The sequence below is a fragment of the Stegostoma tigrinum genome, chromosome 2 (genome assembly GCF_030684315.1).
Source record: "Stegostoma tigrinum isolate sSteTig4 chromosome 2, sSteTig4.hap1, whole genome shotgun sequence".
In the NCBI taxonomy this organism is placed as follows: domain Eukaryota; kingdom Metazoa; phylum Chordata; class Chondrichthyes; order Orectolobiformes; family Stegostomatidae; genus Stegostoma; species Stegostoma tigrinum.
In genome coordinates this window covers 2,317,337-2,334,227 of record NC_081355.1, presented here as the reverse complement: position 1 = coordinate 2,334,227, position 16,891 = coordinate 2,317,337, and the positions used below count along the sequence as shown (strand labels likewise).

At 42.1% G+C, this 16,891-nt stretch overlaps 1 protein-coding gene across 1 annotated transcript in view; it reads left to right on the top strand.

The window, feature by feature from the left end:
• Positions 1-9,850: 9,850 nt before the first annotated feature.
• Positions 9,851-16,891, top strand: part of LOC125447799 (cadherin-12-like) — a 646,081-nt gene continuing 639,040 nt past the window's right edge. Inside the window, exon 1 of the mRNA XM_059641207.1 lies at positions 9,851-9,954. The gene's annotated coding sequence lies outside the window, so the exon portion shown is untranslated. The remainder of the gene's footprint in view (positions 9,955-16,891) is intronic.

Genomic DNA, 16,891 nt, shown 5'->3' with positions numbered 1-16,891 from the left:
AAGGTGTTTCTACATTTGGTTTATGGACTGTTAGTATTAATCCAGTTGGATAATAAAGGTGGAGGTATAGAAATGTTTTCAATTGGCCACTCAGAATAGTTCAAGGATTCTGGACAGTCACCTTTACGAATTGGTCAGAGGCAGTTATGGGAATAGGTTTCTATCTTTGGGCTGTTAATCTGTCAGGTATTTAGGAGCAGGAAGAAGAGTCTCCATCCCAAAAAAGTGGTACTATAGCAGGCTCCAAGCTATAGCACTCAGAAGAAGCCAGAAAACTAAATGTGCAACCCAAGGCATATGGTAAGGGCTTAGTAAAAACATTGACGGCTGCTCGAGTTTGGAAAAAACAATGAACCATTCATGGTGGCATGCAAACAAGAGCAAAGGTGAAGGAAGTCCACATCAAACCAGACTAGTGCTCAGAGAAACGCAGGAGCAGTACTAACTAGGTGAAGTGAGTTGTCTTTGAAAAGCAGAAACTATATTTTGAGTAGGTGCTAGAATGCAGTTTCAAGAATCCAGATGCACATAGCCTCAGGAAAGAAGGATGAGAACCAATATCCGAGCAGTCAGTGAGGTAGCCTGTGATGGAGCAAAAACAAAGTTGCTGGAAAAGCTCAGCAGGTTGGGCTGCATCTGTGAAGGAGAGAACAGAGTTAATGTTTTGGATCCAGTGACCCTTCCTCAGAAGTCAATGTATTTAGTCTGCGATGGAGTGGCTTTTGAGGAATTTCCAAAACTACATCTTCAAGTTGAAGAAAGAAGAATCCTTTGTAAAGTTTAATGAGATTAGCTAACGCACAATATCAGTAATTTTGGGGTGTTTGCACAGCAGTCTGTGGGATGTGGCTTGGCTACATTTGCTACTTAATGTCTCTTGGGTACTTGATGAATCACACATATTTACCTTGTTAATTTTTTTGCATACATTCACAGGATTTGGGTATCACTGCCCATTCCTCATTGTCTGAAGGGCTACTAAGAGTTAACCCCATTGCTGTGGGTCTGGAGTTACATGTAGTCCAGACCAGGTAGGGATGGCAAATTTCTTTCCTAAAGTACTCCAGTGTGATTGAAGTTCTTTTTTTCCCAACAATCAACATGGTCAATTTAGGCCCTTAATACCAGATATTTATTGAATTCAAATTCCATCTGCCACAGTGGGATTCAAACGTAGCTGCTGAGGGCTATTCCAGATGTTTGAGTATAAGTAAATTAGTTATTTTAAGTTGTTTTACATTTAAAACTTGGCAATAGAACATTGTATACTTGTTTGTTCAGAACAGCAGAATTTTATGAATTTCTTCTCTTTGAAAGTGGAATCAAATGTATATAGGATAGTGAAGAAAGCTTTTGGTATGCTTGCTTTTACTGGTCAGTGCATTGAGTATAGGAGTTGTCAGGTCACGTTCTGGCTGTACAGGACATTGGATAGCAAAATGTGAGGCTAGATGAACACAGCAGGCCAAGCAGCATCTTAGGAGCACAAAAGCTGACGTTTGGTCTAGGCCCGAAACGTCAGCTTTTGTGCTCCTGAGATGCTGCTTGGCCTGCTGTGTTCATCCAGCCTCACATTTTGTTATCTTGGAATTCTCCAGCATCTGCAGTTCCCATTATCTCAGGACATTGGATAGGCTACTTTTGGAAAACTATTTGCAATTTTGATCTCACTGCTACAGGAAGGGCATTGTGGAACTTGAAAGTATTCAGAAAATATTTAAAACAATTAGATTAGCTCCCCTACAGTGGGCAAACAGGAACTTTGGCCCAACAAGTCCACACCGCCCCTTGGAGTATCCCACCCAGACCCATCCCCCTATAACCCACATACCCCGAATACAATGGGCAATTTAGCATGGCTGATCCACCTAGCCTGCACATCTTTGGGACTGTGGGAGGAAACTGGAGCAAGCCCGTGCAGACATGGGGAGAACGTGCAAACTCTGCACAGACAGATACCTGAGGCTGGAATTGAACCCAGGTCCCTGGTGCTGTGAAGCTGCAGTGCTAACCACTGAGCCACCGTGCCACCCTTAAATGTTGCCAAGGCTTGAGGCTTTGAGCTATAAGGAGAGGCTGAATAGGCTGGGGCTATATTCCCTGGTTTGTCAGAGCCTGTGGGGTGAACCTTTGAGGTTTATAAAACCATGAGAGGCATGGATAGGGTAAATAGAAAAGATCTTCTCCTGGGGTAAAGGAGTCCAAAACTAGAGGAGTATAGGTTTAAGGTGAGAGGGGAAAGATTTAAAAGGCACCTGAGGGGTAACTTTTTCATGCAGAGAGTGGTGAGTGTATGGAATGAACTTTAGAGAAAGTAATGGAGACTGGGACAATGACAGCATTTAAAAGGCATCTGGGTGGGTACGTGAATAGGAAGGGTTGAGAAGGATATGGGCCAAATGCTGAAAAATAGGTCTAGATTTATCTAGGATATCTGGTCAGCATGGACAAATTAGAGGAGAGGGCCTGTTTCCATGTTGTACATTTTTTATGACTCTCTAAATATGTGAAATCTCACACTGCTTAAAAAAAGTTACAAATACCAAGCCAGGTCATAATGTTAATTTGGTGGTCTGATCTTGGTTCATAGCATGTTCGTTCTTCTGCTACTCTGTCAGATTTAGTGAGGGAAGAAATGTTAGCCAGGATAGCGGGAATAATAACAATAGGAGTAAGCCATTCATATTCCTCTGATGCCATTTCATCATTCAATTAGATCACAGCCTTTCTGCATCTCATGTACATTGTGTTCCATTTGCTGCATCACAGTGATCCTTCTGCTTCCGTTGTACAATCTGCAATTCGACTGTGATTCATAGTCTTCTGAAAGACAGATTTCTAAATTTACTATCTCCTTCAAGTGGACAAGTGATTATTGATTTTGCTTATGAATGCCAGACCCTTAAAGTAATAACACTACTCCCTGTTTATTCTGGGCACCCCCTTGCGAGGATGTCATTTTTCTGTCATTGCCTGCGCTCTAATGTTAATTTTGCGATCAGCGAGTAGGATGACAACTCATGATGGGAGATTGCTCCCTGGGTCAATAGAGTTTCACAGAGTCTTTGATTGTAAGAGCAACAGTAACTGCAAACTTTTGAGTGGACCCATGATGGGCATTACAAAAAAAGGCCCATTTGTCTGTGGATGTTGATTGTGTACAGGAGTGAGCTTCTCTGAAATGTTTTTCATAGAGAAGGACCTTGCTGGTTTGCATTGATAAATGAGAGATCAATCTAGACAGAGAGCTACCTGAGAAAGCTGAACGTTGCTCCACAAGAATCAGTACCTTCAATATAAAAGCAATGGATAAAGAAGGGAAAAATTATTTTTGGCCCATGGTAGTGATACAGAAGCAGCTCTATTCAAGGTCAGGATATTGATTCAGTGCTGACAATCAAAGCTCCACAAAGCATGATAAAATGTATTTGTATCCAGTGCTCTACGACCAGAGAATCAGGATATCTAATTATACAGTGTTATTGTTCAGGTACAAAGCCAGCAGATTGCAAGGTTCCAGATATCAAACATTTCTGAAGAGCTGGCTAATGTCAAATTTACAGCAGTGATAAATAAAAATTACTCTCAAATGAATTCCACTGAGCTCGTTCCTACTGCAAACATAAAGGAGCAGGGGAGGAGGAGGATGAGAAGGTGTGGAAAAACGGAGAATAATCTGTGATACTGACACAACTTAACAAAGCCGGAGTGGAAAGAGAGACAGAGAGAGAGAGAGACAGAGACAGGCAGAGAGGCTATGAAGGAAAGGCACAAAACCAATGTAATAATAGAATGAAACTGGCTCGATTCACAGGGGAAAGACAGAAATCTATCAATTTTTACAACACATATAATCTAACCTTTGATGCCTGTGTGGTAACCTTGTGAATAGAACAAATGCAGAAATCATGGAAGAAACTCGGCTGATCTGGCAACATCTGTGGAGAGAGTTACAGAGTTAATATTTCAAGCCCAGTGACCACAATCTCTGGTTTTTGTTATCATTTCTGTTTTTGTTTCAGATTTCCAGCCCCCAGAGCATCATTTTTGTTTCAATTTTCAAGTATCCAAATTTTATTAACCCAGTGAATGGATTGTGCATCTCTTCCCATTCTCCAATTTCTAAAACCAGTGGTTCTATTCTGCCATGTTACTATCCATGATGCCTGCGCCTGTTCTTTGTTGAAGCAATTCATAACTTGTCTTACTGCCTGTTCTCTTCTCCATAATCCTGTACCACCTTCTGTGTCAAATCTTTGCTATTCTTCTATTAGGTGCAATGGTTTCTTCGTCAATGAATCTAGGTGGTAAAACACATTCTGCTCAAAGAACTTCTTTGTTCATGGCATCATGCCTCACTCCCCAACCAGTGGATTTTCGTTTGCTGTGTAAAAACTTGCAATAGTAAAACTTCTTACTAACACGGTCGTCAAATTCTAAAAAAAACATGAGACTTCATTAGGGCTTAACCGCAGATAAAACATTCCTTGTAGGACTGGGCAAAATGGAGGAGAAGTGAAATGGGAGAGGTGTGAAATCTTCAGGAGATGTGGTTGGATTCTAGGTTTAGAAGAAGCCCAGAACAGAGGCTTGGAAGCCAGGGTCAAAGAAAGAACAAAAATAGAAATTGCTAGAAGACCTTAGCAGGTCTGGCAACATCTGTGCAGAGAAATTAATGTTTTGGATCGAATGACCCTTCTTCAGAACTCAAAGAAGCATCTGGGTCTAGGGAGGCCAGGAACCAGGCTGAGGTGGGGATTGGATCAGATAGGTAGGATTTAGTTCACTTGGGAGACAGGAGGAGCCTACATCCTAAGTAACTTTACAGCATATTATACCTTGTTATAATGGACTTCACTGTTATGTTTAAAAACTTCTCTGCCTCTAGGATTCTCTGATCCAACCTTTTGAATCAGTGATGCCGGTGTTAAATTTTTTAAAATATCTTTCATCGTCTCATTTTCTCTTTTCCTCATCTCGAACAGAACAGAAGAACATACCACAAAAGTGAGATTGAAGAACATGCACACATGCGAACACAGATTGGATTGAATGGCCTCATTCTGTACTGCTGGCTCCATGGAAATACAGAATATTCCAAGCCAATCCTGGGACTTGTAACGTTCTGCCCCTGGTAATGCCTTGTTGGATCCACATCACGTGCCTGTTGCTGATTTATTATTTTTCAACAGAATAACAGATCCAAAACTGTGCACAGAACTGAAGAATGAGCTTATCTCTTTGTGCTCGAATGACAGTCTGCTCTGATCATAAACTTAACTTTTAGATTTCTCTGTCAGCTGATGCTATTATTCCTCCTGTGGAGTTGCATGATGGTTCAGTGGTTAACACTGTTTCTTCACAGTGCTAAGGGTCCAGGTTTGTTTCCAACCTCAGCCAACTGTCTGTATGGAGTTTGCATATTCTCTATGTGTCTGCATAAGTTTCTTCTGGGTGCCCTGGTTTCCTCCCACGGCCCAAAGATGATCAAGTTAGATGGATCGGCCAAGCTAAATGGGGTGGGATGGGGGAAATGTGGCAGATTGGATTCAGGATTTGTTGACCCTTAGAAGACAAAGGATGGCAGTGGACAGAAAATATTCAACACGGTGCTCAGTTACGAGTGGTGTACCACAAGGATTTGTCCTGGGTCCTCTTCTATTTATGATTTTTGTAAATGATTTGGATGAAGCAGTGGAAGGGTGGATTAACAAGTTCACGGACATTATGAAGGTGGGTCACGTTGTGAACAGTGCGGAGGGCTGTTCTAGGTTACAAAGGGACATTGATAGGATGCAGAGCTGGGCTGAGAAGTGGCAGTTGGAGTTTAACCCTGAAAATTGTGACGTGACTCATTTTGGAAGGAAAAACTTGAAAGCAGAATATAGGGTTAACAGAAAGATTCTTGGTAGTGTGGAGGAGCAGAGGGATTTTGAGGCTTATGTTCACAGTTCCCTGAAAGCTGCCACCCAGGTGGATAGAGTTGTTAAGAAGGCGTATGGTGTGTTAGCTTTCATTAATAGAGGGATTGAGTTCAAGAGCCATGAAGTTATGCTCCAGCTGTACAAAAGCCTGGTTTGGCCACATCTGGAGCGTTGTGTCCAGTTCTGGTCGCCTCATTACAGAAAAGATGTGGAAGCATTGGAAAAGGTGCAGAGGAGATTTACCAGGAAGTTGCCTGGAATGGCGGGAAGCTCTTATGAGGAAAGGTTCAGAGAGCTAGGGCTTTTCTCTTCAGAATGACAAAGGATGAGAGGTGACTTGATAGAGGTGTACAAAATTATCAGAGGTATAGATAGACTAGACAGCCAGAGACTTTTTCCTAGGGTGGAGATTGCTATTATGAGGGGGCGTAGTTTTAAAGTGAGTGGAGATAGATACAGGGGAGACGTCACAGGTAGGTTCTTTCCTCAGAGAGTGGTCAGGGAGTGGAATGCATTGCTGGAGAAGGTAGTCGAGTCAGTCTCATTCGGGGCTTTTAAGTGGCAATGAGATAGGCATATGGATGTTAGTATAATGTCAGGGTGGAGGCTAGATAGACTTTAGGATTAGGGTAAAAGTTTGACACAACATCATGGGCTGTAGGGCCTGTACTGTGCTGTTCTGTTCTATGCTCTATATTCTATGTTCTAAATTGCCCCATGGTATCCACGGGAATTGCACTGTTACAGGGTGGGTCACTGTGGACTCAATGGGCTGAGCAGCCTGCTTCAACACTGTAGGGAGAGATTCTGTGGATCCTTGTCCTGGCCTGTCCATTTACACTAATCTAGGCCAGTCTCTCGTTTCTTTACTTTTCCCAAGACCAACCTGTTTTGCCTTCCTTGCCTCATTAACTTTTTTGTCCTTTGATGCCCTCTGCCTTCCATCTGAAGGTTAATGCATTTAAAGCATGCCATGTGGGTTGATACAATCCATAATTTAAACGTCTAAATTTCCTCAAATTTCATGTACTTGCCTGGCTTAATTGAACGATTATTTCTAAAACTCTTTTCACATCTCATCTACTGAATTCTTTTTATGTATCTAATTGGTCACCTCTTCAAAAATCCCTGTTAAATTTGTCAAACATGATTAGTCTTTAACTAATCAATGCCAGCCACACATGATTAACCTATGCATTTTTAAATGCTCATTAATTTTCCTTGCCTTATTGGTTCTGAGCATTTGGGTACAACAAATGTTTCAGTAACTTTTTTTTTGCATTTTATCCTTTTCCATGTTTTTGGATGGAGCAGCTCCATTGGACATTGGGACATTCTTCAGTCCTTCAGCACAATTTGCATATCTGAGCCAGGCTTAGGAGTGTTTGCTATTTTATCTTTTTTTTTCAACAGAGCAGGTATTGCCAGGATTCAATCATTAGGTTCAGCTTGAGACCTGGGCTCGTGTATTTCCAAGCATGTTTCTTTTCAATAATTCTCTTTGATAATTCTTCTGCTCCTTTTTCCAGGTCTTGCCTCTGCCATTATTAGTAAAGCTGAGGCAAAATATTTATTTAACATTTTAGCCATTCCTCATTTCTTTCTAATCCCTTTCAACTTCTTGCGACACCGCGCAATTTTATTATTGTTACCATTTATATGGCTACAAAAGGTCTTATTATTTGCCTTTCAAACATCAGCCATCATTTTCCTTTCAGCCTGTTGTTGTGATCTCTGTAGAGAGGGGAAATGTTTAAAAATAAATTTGCACTTCCAGTTAACAGCTGAAATGACATGACAAGATTACACTTTTAACTGTAACAAAAGCTGAAAACAGTTACTTGGCACTATAGAACCAGATTGCTTTGTAAAGAGAAATGTGTTGCTGAAGCTGTTTGTCTTGCACTCATCAGGACAAATCCAGCAATGCCAACTTTCAAACAATTATAACAATGTGTACGATAGGAGAAAAGCATATTGTTTGTGTGGAAAAAGTTACATCCGCAAGCATCCACTCCCTCCACCACCACAGCTCAGTAGCAGCACTGTGTACTATCTGCAAGATGTGCTGTATAATTTGCCAAAGATCCTCATGCAGTGCCTTCCAAACCCAAAACCACTTCCATCTAGAAGGACAAGACACATGAGAACACCATTGCCTGCAAGTTCCCTTCCAAGCTTCGCACCATCCTTCCTTGAAAATATATCACCATTCCTTCACTGTTGCGACGTCAAAATCTGGAATTTCCTACCCATCAGCATTGTGGGCCAACCTCCAGCATGTGGCTCAAGAAGGTAGTTCACTGCTCCCTTCTGAAGGGCAATGTGGATGGACAACAAATGGGCCCAACAGGCCAAACCAGTGATGCCTACGTTCAGCAAATGAATAAAAAGACAAATTGGCCTCAACATGCAAATGGCCGTATGCCACTCAGCCCATCAAGCCTCTACCACCATTTGCATAGATCATGACCATCGTCTAAATCAATGCCACTTTCTTGCATTATCGCCATGTCAGCAGTCTCCAGAAGTCTGTCATTGTCTGCCTTGAATATGCTCAATGACCGAGTTCCTGTAGCTCTCTGGGGTTGAGAATTCCAAAGATTCACCATTCACTGAGTGTAGAAATTCCACCTCATCTTAGTCTTCAGTGAACTACATCTGTCTTGAGATTGTGTCCTCCAGCTTGTCTTATTATCTTACCTACTAATTACAGTTTTGTTAATGTAACTATTAGCACATACTCAAAGTTGTTGAGAAAGTGTTGCCCAACTGCAGAATCATTCTGAACAGTAAACATTATATTCTGAGTTTTGCGCATTTTGTGTTCTATCGATAACGAGCAACTGAAGGAGTCTGTTTCTCTGTCTCTCCACAGATACTGCCAGGCCAACTGAGTTTTGTTGGTGTACGCTGTATTTGATTCAGATTGCCAGTAACCGAAGCATTTTACATTTATTGAAGGATTTGATCAGCCAACAAGTGGAACGTACCTACAGGCTAGGCATTGCGCCAGCACTGAATTTCATCCTAACGTTCAATTGTGTGGTAGGCCAAATGTCTTTTTGAACTGTCAGCAGTCGCCCATTTGTATGCTGGAAACAAAAAGTACCTCAAAAATTTGAGCAACATGCAAAGGCAGATGTTTCACAATGCTCTGGTGTTGTGGCAATGTAAGCGGCATTGTCTAACAAGCAAGGTCAATGACCTGTCATGTTAATCATTCTTCACTTCACAGATGCTTTTTGGCTTAGTGAGAATTTCCAGTATTTTCTGTTTGTATTGATAACTTTATAGGGCTTTCATTGTAGTATTGTGTGACAGTCACATTGATGTATCAACAGAGAATATATTCTTCACGCACAGATACAATGATATTTCCATGTCATTTTTTTTATGCTGGTTGAACATCAATATCATCTCACAGGGTAGCAAATTCTCCATGTAGTATAAATTTATTGCTCAGTATATACAGTATATGTATGTATCATTAAGAAAGAAGATGTCTTGGGGAGTGAGAGAAAACGCACTTCATAGCATGTCAATTTTGTACGCATTAACTCGAAATAAAGCAAAGGATAATTTAGTTTAATTTGTTATGCTGTCTCAGGGGAGTTACAGGGAACAGTAGGTGGATCACATTGCACTGCATCAGTTTTGTCAGCATTCGTGGTGTGAAGCAGCGATGAGTACGTATGTGTAAAGTAAGCTTCAGTGCTGGGCAAACCACTTTCACAGATTTTATTTCACCAGTGTCCCGGGGGAACGCATCTGGGGAATCCTTGACAACAATTGGCTGCTTGAGTAGACTCCATAACATGTTGTCAAGCAGCTCCCAAAGAGGAGTATTGATCTGAAGGTAATTGTGGGATATTCACAGTGAGGAATGCTATCATTTCTGAGAATAGCTCTTCTCTTGCAGTAAGCCAGTGGTTTGTATCTATCTGTATATGATGTATTTCTGTGAATGAAGGGGAATGTTTGCTGCATTGTCCAGAGATTAATAGGAAGGTGTGCTCTGACATAGCAGGTATGTTTCCTACAGTCAATGCATGCCTTTGATGTGATTGTGTTAATTGCTGTGCTGATCAAGCAAGAGCTTTTAAACTCATATCGGAAATTGTTCAAGGTTATCCAGCAGTTATTCGTCTGATGTTGGTTTTAAATTGGACTTTCACAGTGAATATATGCTCCTATAATTATACTGGCAGTGTAATATGATTCAGGTTTAGAGCATGTTATTTTGTCTCTGTCTGGCCCTGTGATTTTCTGCTGCTCTGTGTACTTGGGGATAGCAAATACTGTAACAGTTCCTTCGCTTACATTATTTCTGTGCTTCTCTGACAGTTACTGGAAGCATGTCCAATTCTCAGACGGGAGCAGTTTGTAATACCTTACATTGAGTGATAGTTTTAGTCAGGAAAGCTTTTGAAAAGGATTTCAGATCTGAAGCAATATTTTTATACCAGTAATGGGAAGCAGGAATGATGCAGTTTTATTCAAATCTGACCATCTGGCTGAGCATTAGAGGTGCATGAAGGGGAAATGTAATTTACCTTTCTGATGGCATCTTAAGGCTTTATGTAAAGACTGCAGAAAAATCAACACATCACCTTCATTAGTTCACATCTGTCACTCTCATTCCCTTATGAGAAAACTGTATTATTTTGGGACAAAGTTCTGCATGTTGCAGGATCTTACAAAGTAAATCTATTACTGTACAAGCAGTACTGTATCTTTTCCTTCCATGTAAGTATCAGATTTTGCTCAAATATGCAATAGACATCAAGTTATATGCAGAGCCTTCTCAGACAATGAAACAAAATTCAGAATAGAAGCGTTGCTGAGTCTTTCCCTTTTGCCAAGAGTCATTTATTTAATACTTGAATGTGCAGCTAAGTCTTTGTGTTTAATGTTAGAGCTGCTGGAAGAATATTTTGTTTTGATGCACAGACTGAGGGCATTACTGGGTGACAAGTTAGCTGTCCATTACTCAGTGAATCCCTGTTTTGGGCTCGGTTCAGAGATAAGGAATCAGAGAGCAAATCTTTCAAGACCGTTTTACAGACCTCACGGTGACTGATATTCAAACAAATTTGCTGAAGAGAGGTCACTTTTATGGAATGATTCAGGATACTCTTTGGCAGGAAGGCTGTGGTCTGTCATGAGGAAAAGTGCACACTGCAAACTGCAGACAAATTCAAACAAAGATATTCACATGAATGAATTTGTTGGCTCTGTAGAACGTGCTGTATCTGTGCTGCCGAAAGAGTTAAACAAATCTCCCTTTCTTAAACACTCCCTGAATATTTCAACTAATAAATTGCGAGAAAACTCTGTTTTCTTATGTAAATGCATAATAGACATCAGATTCCTTTACTTCAATCTTAATTAATTAAATACTGTTGTTTACAAAAGAAAGTGACTTTTGCAGGTGGGAAGGAATAGAATTATCAGCGAGCTTCAGGTTAAAGGGTATGCTCTTGAACCAGGCTAAGATAAAATTGCAAACTGACTCATTTGTTTCTCCTGCACTACCTACGTGGGATATTGATGAGCTCTGTCTCAATCACATCAAGATACAATTTAAGTGTTTTTCACCATTTGCTCATTTTGACTTATCCAGCCATTAAAACAGAAAATCCTGATCTGCGACTCTGATGTTCAGTGCATTTACATCCTATCATCTCTGATGTGGCAGAGCCAGTCTTGGACTGGGGTGGACAAGGTGAGGAGTGACACGATACCAGGTTATAGTCCAGCAGGTTTATGTGAAATTACAAGTTTTGTCAGGTGAAGTGAAGAGAAGCACACAGGCATAAAATTTATAGGCAGAGAGATCAAAAGATAGTACAAATAGTGTGAGTCGAGCGTCAATAGGCTGAATAACAAGTCTCTGCAGGTGATTAGAATTGTCAGACGGTGTGAGAAAAGAGTTAAAAGCTGAATAACAAGCAAAGGGATGATTTATAATCGGATTAATTGAGGCAGAGAGATAATTACAAAAAGAAATTAAGTGAAATGGTGCTGGAGCCAAGCCAAATCACTGAAATAACATAAAAGGTAGAATAACATGCCGAGGGTCTAACCATAGTAATAAGTAATCCAAAACTGTATGAATTAATTCAGGTAGAGAGATCATTAACAAGTTATCAAGCTGATGCTTTCAAAATAAGACAGTAAGGAAGGTTTTACAAATATAGAACAGTGTGAGAGAGTTGCACTAAGCGCAACATGAACCCAAGATCATTGTTGAGGCTGTCTTCATGGCTACGAAACTTAATGGTCTGTTTCATCTCGGCGATTCTGCAGTGTTGCATATCTCACAGTTTGCTTTGGGGGGGTGCTTACCTGAAGATTGGGGGCTGAATGTCCTTGATCTCTGAAGTATTCCCCACTGGGAGGAACAATCCCTGTCTGGCAATTGTTGCATGATATCCATTCATCTATTGTTGAAACATCTGCACGGTCTTGCCAATGTACCATGTCCAGAGGCATCTTTGCCTGCAGTGTTTGAAATAGACAATGTTGGCCAAATCACATGAGTATCTGCTATGCACATGGTGGGTGGTGTTCCTATCTATGATGGTAGTGTCCATGTGATGATCTGACATGTCTTGCAGAGGATGGCATGGCAGGGTTGTGTGATGTTGTTGTTGGTGTCGTCCTAAAGGCTGGGTAGTTTACCCAAACAATGGTCTGTTTAAGGTTTGGTGATGGTTTGAAGGTGAGAAATGGAGGTGTAGGGATGATCTTTGTGAGATATTCATGGGTCATCATGACATATAAATAGTTTCTCCGCTCTGATGAAGTACTGGACGATGAATGGTGGTCTATCAGTTGTGCCTTGTGTCTGTTGATTGAGGAAGTCATTGTGGTTTTTCACTGTGGAACATTGGAAGTGGTGATTGATGAGTTGAGCATTGTATCCCATTCTTCAAAATCTTGAGGTGTTCATCACATTCTTCCTCATCTCAGCAGATCATGTGTTTATCTCTGACCTTGTCCGAAGGAGATGACTGTTTTAATATGTTTCCAGTGCAAGATAGAAAAGTGCAGCATCATGAAGTTATCCACAGGCTTGTGGTAGAGTGACGTACTGAGGTATCCGCCCCTGCTGGAGATGCGTGTCCAAAAATGGGACTCGTTCTAAAGAATAGTCCATGGTAAGTCTGACGGTGGAATGAAACTTGTTGGCATCACTATGTAGTTGTTTCAGTGATTCCTCATCATGAGTCCTAAGGAAGAAAATGTCATCAATATATCTGGTATGTAACGTTAGTTGAGGTTCTGTGCAACAAAGCAGTCTTGTTCAAACTTGTGCATGAAAATGTTGGCATATTGGGGAGGAAATCTAGTCCTCATGGCTGTTCTGTATGTCTGGATGAAGAACTGGTTGTAGAAAATGAAGACGTTGTGTTCAAGGATGAAGCAGATGAGTTGTAGGATGGTGTCTGGAGATTGGCAGTTAGTGATATTGAGTATGGAGGCTGTTGCAGCGATGCTATCATTGTGGGAGACGCTGGAGTAGACTGCCAAAATGTCCACTGTGACGAGGAATGTTCCTGGTATGACTGGTCTGCGGATGCTCAGTTTCTGTAAGAATTCTGCAGTTTCACAACGGAAGCTGGGGGTTTCAAAATGCCCTCAACGTAGCCAGAGAGGATCTCATAAAGGGGCCCATTGCCTGATACAATGGGACGTTTAGGTGTGTTGGCTTTGTGTAACTTTGAAAGTCTTCTATGCGAGACATACCTTGGATTAGAAAGCATAAGAGATCCGAAGGTTTAGATCAAAAGTCTTGACCAATCTGTTGAGTTGGTGGGTGTGTTCCTTGATCAGATAAGCAGGTAGTTGTCTGTAATGTTCCTGGCTGTTCAGTTGTCAGTATGCTTTTTTGAAGCAATATGTCCTATTTTGTATGATGATGGTCCCTGCTTTGCTGGTTTGATGACAGTGTTGCAATTGGTCTTGAGAGCACAGATGAACTTTTCATTGTGCTCGGCTGATGTTTTGTACTACCTTGTGAGTGTGGCTGATGAATGTGGTGCTTACACATCTCCTGATGGCTTGAGCATACAGGTTGACCCTGGGGCAATGGCCCTCTGGAGGGCTCCAATTCCACTCTTCTTTGGTCGCTGCACCATAGATCTCTCTGTTGACTGTTTCATTGGTTGTCTCATTGGGCTCACTGCTGACATCTTGAGGTTCGTGGAAGAATTCCCGGAGTCTCTTTCGCCTAGTGAATTCCACTGTGTTTGCTGCAAGACCAATGGGCTCCATTTTGATAGTAGGGCAAAAATTGAGCCGTTGGCTGAAAACTTCAATTTTGTCCAGATGAAGGGTGTGGTCAGATAAGTTGACGATGGATTTCCTTGTGGTAGTATCGCATTCAACCATGGTATCGGGGAAGGCTTGGTTACTGCTGGCGGTGATGCCAAGTTTCTCTAGTTTCTTGTTTTTGAAGTGCATGTAGGTGGCTTAGTTCCATTGCCCCTTCGGCTTGGCAGTGCCATACAGCTGGTTCGCTGTATCCTGAGTGCAAGCTGAAAATATGCACAGGATCTCAATTTCAAAGTTGCAACATCACCTGGAATAACTTGGAATGATCTCTCTAGCTTAATTAATTTGTACAGTTTTGGATTATTTGTTACTTTGGTTAGCCCCTTGGCAAGTGACTCTTATACCAATCATGTTATTTCAGACCTGAGGAAGGTCACCGAACCCAGAACATTAACTCTGTATTTTCTTCCACAGATGCTGCCAGATCTGCTGAGCTTTTCCAGCAATTTTGTTTTTGTTCCTGATGTACTTCTTCTGCAGTTGTTTTAGTTTTTATGTAAGTCCAGCTGTTTGATTTGTCTCCAGCACCACCTTATTTTTAATTTTTCTGTAATTATCTCTCAGTCTCATTTAATCAGATCATAGATCATCCTTTCACTTCCTATTCAGCTGGTGAGACTTTATGTACACTGTTTAGCACTTTTAATCACCAGTGGAGACATGTTATTCAGCCTGTCGACACTTCACTCACAGCATTTGTAGGATCTTTTGGTCTTACTGCCTATTGATCTCTCTGCCTATAAATTCTATGCGTGTGGGCCTCTCTGTCACTTCATCTGACAAAGGAGCAGCAGTCCCAACGCTTGTGATTTCAAATAAACCTATGTGACTTCTAACCTTATCCTAACATCTCATTCAGTCAGGGCATAAATAAGCAGTGAAAACAACCAATGCTGGAGATCACAATGGGTCAGACAGCATCCATGGAGAAGAAAAAAGCTAACATTTTAAGTATAGATGACTCTTCATCAGCGCTGAAGTTTAGAGGGGCCAGCATTGCTGGGGCAGTGGTCTGGGGTTGGTAAGGCGTAGAGTGCTGGTGGAGAAAAGATGTTGATAGTTCAGATTAAGTGATCGGAATGTGAGAATTGCAGACCCCATGGTATGTCTACCTGCCAAAGCTGAAAGAGCAGACAATCCCACTAGGGTGGGGGAGGAGAGAGAAGACACAGAGACAGAGAATGTAACAAGTAAAGCTAAAAGAAAGGAACGAAATGGGAGAGATAGTAGGAACTGCAGCTGCTGGACAATCTGAGATAACAGGTGTAGAGCTGGATGAACACAGCAGGCTAAGCAGCATCAGAATAGGTTATATGGAACAATCCCTCTCCCGTATTTACATTGACCCTAAGCTCCACTTCTTCCTCCATTACATTGATGACTGTATCGGCACTGCCTCATGCTCCCACGAGGAGTTCAAACAGTTCATCCACTTCACCAACACCTTCCACCTCAACCTTAAGTTCACCTGGACCATCTCTAGCATTTCTCTCACCTTCCTGGACCTCTCTGTCTCCATCTCGGGCAACCACCTAGAAACCGATATCCATTTCAAGCCCACTGACTGCCACAGCTACCGAGAATACACTTCCTCCCACCAACCTTCCTGCAAAAATGCCATCCCCTATTCCCAATTCTTTTGCCACTGCTTCATCTGCTCCCAGGATGAGGTATTCCACTCCCATACATCTCAGATGTCCTCATTTTTCAAGGACTGCAACCTTCCCCCTGCAACGGTCGAGAATGCCCTCGACCATGTCTCTCACATTTCCAGCAACTCATCCCTCACAACTCGTCCCCACAATAATTACCAAAAAAAATCCCCTTCATCCTCACATACCACCCTACCAAACTCCAGATCCAACGCATAATCCTCTGACACTTGCGCCATCTGCAAACCGATCCCACCACCCAAGACATATTTCCATCCCCATCCTTATCTGTTTTCCAGAGGGACCACTCTCTCCGTGACTCTCTTATCCGCTCGACACTCCCTTCCAATCCCACCACACCTGGCACGTTCCCATGCAACTGCAGGAAACTCTACATCTGCCCCCACACCTCCTCCCTCACCCCCATCCCAGGCCCCAAGAAGACTTTCCACATCAAGCAGATATTCACCTGCACATCTGCCAATATAGTATACTACATCTGCTGTACCCGTTGTGGCCTCCTCTATATGGGGGAAACCAAGTGGAGGCTTGGGGAACACTTTGTAGAACACCTACACTCAGTTCGCAATAAACAACTGCACCTTCCAGTCGTGAACCATTTTAACTCCCCCTCCCATTCCTCAGACGACATGTCCATCCTCAGCCTCCTGCGGTGCAACAATGATGCTACCCGAAGGTTGCAGGAACAGCAACTCCTATTCCGCTTGGGAACCCTGCAGCCCAATGGTATCAACGTGGATTTCACAAGCTTCTAAATCTCCCCCTCCTCCCACCGCATCCCAAAACCAGCCCAGCTCATCCCCAGCTCCCTAACCTGTTCTTCCTCTCACCTTCCTCCTCCTCCCACCTCAAGCCCCACCTCCATTTCCTACCAACTAACCTCATCCCACTCCCTTGGCCTGTCCGTGCTCCCTGGACTGACCTATATCCTCCCTACCTCCCCACCTACAC